This window comes from Triticum dicoccoides, chromosome 6B, assembly GCF_002162155.2.
Source record: "Triticum dicoccoides isolate Atlit2015 ecotype Zavitan chromosome 6B, WEW_v2.0, whole genome shotgun sequence".
Lineage (NCBI taxonomy): Eukaryota > Viridiplantae > Streptophyta > Magnoliopsida > Poales > Poaceae > Triticum > Triticum dicoccoides.
The window spans coordinates 74,068,704-74,071,690 of NC_041391.1; positions in this window are offsets into that span (position 1 = coordinate 74,068,704).

Below are 2,987 nucleotides of genomic sequence, written 5' to 3' on the forward strand. Positions count from 1 at the left end.
CTCACCTCCCTCGAAACCCTAGAAACCCGCCGGAGATTTGGAGCCTCGGAGCCGCCGGAGACTTGGAGCCTCAGAGCCGCCCCACGTCCACCAAGAGAGGAGGCCCCACGTCCACCAGGAGAGGAGGCCCGCGACCTCCCCGCCGTCTATCCCTGCCTCCCCCAAGCTCGCTGTCTCCGCCCTCCGTCATCTCCGCTCCGGCAACCACCTCATCGTGGTCAGGTAACCCTCCTCCCTCTGCCTCTCTTCTCCTCTCTTCCTCCTCTCCTCCCTCCCGGCCATGCCCTCTTCTTCTCTCTTTTTCTAGGGACTGTTCCAAGCGCCACACTGTCAGTGAATCCCCTAAATCTACTTACTCTGATCGCTAACAATGTAGTGTCTGTCTGAAGAGACTAAAGTTCAGTATTGCCATGGTTACCTTGTTAATTTTAGTGTCAGTGTTCATATTACATGTATATAGTTGTATACTGTAATTATAGGAAGGGTCCCCTGTTAACATGATTTTCTTTCTGCACTTTTTTGTGTGGAGTTGAGTAGTGTGATGGTGGGTCTCTTATTATTGCGCTGTATGTAGAGTATCGTGTTGATTTTGGTGCCAGCGTTCATGTAGTACTCTGCATTCATAAATCTATGAGCTGAGATACATATCTCTAACAATGTAGTGTCTATCTGAAGAGACTAAAGTTCAGTATTGAAACTAACAGCATAGCATGGATGGAATTCACTGCTAAAAATCACCTTTCGAATTTAGTGTGGTATTTGTCCATGGTATTGAAACTGATAGCATAGCATGTATTTGTCCATGGTTTGTATCATGCATACTGGATTGTGAAAACCATTAATTTAATACTATTATTTTTTGATGCAAAGGGTTCTCATCAGTGACACAGTTTTGGTCAATCATTGTGTTGAGGTTGCCAGTGGGGAAGTTGTTTCTTCCCAGCGAACCTTGATGGACTGGTCGTGAGTAGCTGCTGTTGAAGAGTGAACGTTGGCCTGTCGAATCTTTTGACCTCGGATTGGGCTTGATTGGTAGAGTATTAGAACTGAGAAAAATGTACAAATGTTAGGTGTTATTAAGGCTAGTAAAGATGTTGTATGGCTGCTGGGTAATCTGTGTTTGGCTGTATAGTCCTTTTTCAATGTGTTTTGTTCTCCTTCGCTCCTGTTTTTTCGGTTATGAGCTCTCAATACTTGTGTAATATGATTGCTTTTGGGCTGTTTGAAGACACGTTGAATCGGGTTTATGTGTTATTTAGGATGAACTTCTTGCACTGCTATTAAAGCCTAAATATATTGCTGATGTTACTTTTATGTATACATATTGTTGGTCCATTTCATCCATGATGTCTTTTGGGCTGTTTGAAGACTCTGTTATGTAGGTTGAATATTTCTTGCACTGCTGTTAAAGATGTTACCAGTCACATTTCTGTTTCGACATTGTTTCTGTATGTAATAAAAAATGTCAAATACACTACACTGGCTGTGACAATCTGTAACTTGCTTAATTAGGATGAGTTTTTTGTTCTTCATTATAGTGTATACATCTAATTCAGTAAAAAATAATAGGCATCACCTTCTGTGTAAAAAGATGTCTGAACCTTGTCTATGCCATTGGAAGAGAAATTTATAGGATGCATAGATTTCTTTACTTCTGTTGCATTGGAGGTTCATCTTGTCTTGAGGCAAACAAATCAGCATTGGAGGCTCATCTTTGAGGCTCATCTTTATTACATATTAGAACTTGCAAACAAATCTGTGATAGACTTGTAAAGTTGCTGGGTTTTGTCTCCGACCATCGTGTCGTGATAAATTTGCAGGTACCCCGAGAGGCCCTTGAGTTTGCCGGAATGTTGATTAACTTCCGTTCCGGCAAATTCGGGTACTCCATATGTCCTATTTTCAGCAAAGGTCATGCTGAAATTTTCCGTGAATTTTAGCATGACTTTGCTAAAAATAGGACATATGGGGTACTTGCGAATAATGCATGGGCCAGGGTATCTTAGGGTATCTTAGTACTTAGGGTACTGCCCCTTTATTCTTGCTGCATTAAACCATAGGTGGCAATAGAGCCAAGTGATTAGGCCCAACTTACAATTCTCCTTAGCATCGATAAACCCTAGATGATAAACCCAACATAGGTGGCAATGGAGCCAAGTGATTAGTGCCAAGTGATTAGGCCCAACCTAGGGTGCATCGGCATCGATAAACCCTAAATGATGAAAACTTAACTTGGCTGCCCCGGATGCCTCGGTATCGATGAGAATCTAAATGATGTACGCTTAGGCTTTTAGGGTGCCTCGGCGTTGACAAACCCTAAATGATGAAAGCTTAGGCTTTTACGGTGCCTCAGCATCGACAAACCCTAAATGATGAGACCGTGATCTTGTTATTGACAATAACCAACTTTTTGACCAAACTTTTTTCCTATTTAGAGCGAAACATGGCCCACAACAATGAGGCCAGTGGTTCAGGCGGCAAGCAATTCTGGGAGCTGTCCCAGGAGATGGAGGAACAAGCTCACCACTATGAGGACGCCACGGAAGACACCTATCCTAACTACACAACCCCTAGTGGCGTCGGGGATGACACCACTGATGGTGCTGCCGAGGATGCCACCACTGATGATGGCGGCGCACACACAGATGGCAGCCAACCGAAGAAGCAAAGGAAGGACCGGCGCCCGAATGCGCTCCGCACCCTCAAGGAGGAATTCACTCAAGTGCACTCCGACGGGAATCCAACGGAGCCCAAACATATAGTCAAGGGGTACTCACTTCAGCTCGGGTGCATTCTCCGGAGCACCGTCTCGATCAACACCGATAACCTTAGGAATAAGGACCACGGGAATTTGCGCAACCTCCTCTTCACGAAGCTGCACGAACGATACAAGTTCCCCACCGAATTTGAAAACACACGCCTCTCAGGGAATAAAGTGAACAGTGCCACCCTCACGAAGATGAGCACGGCCCTGTCTACTTGGAGAA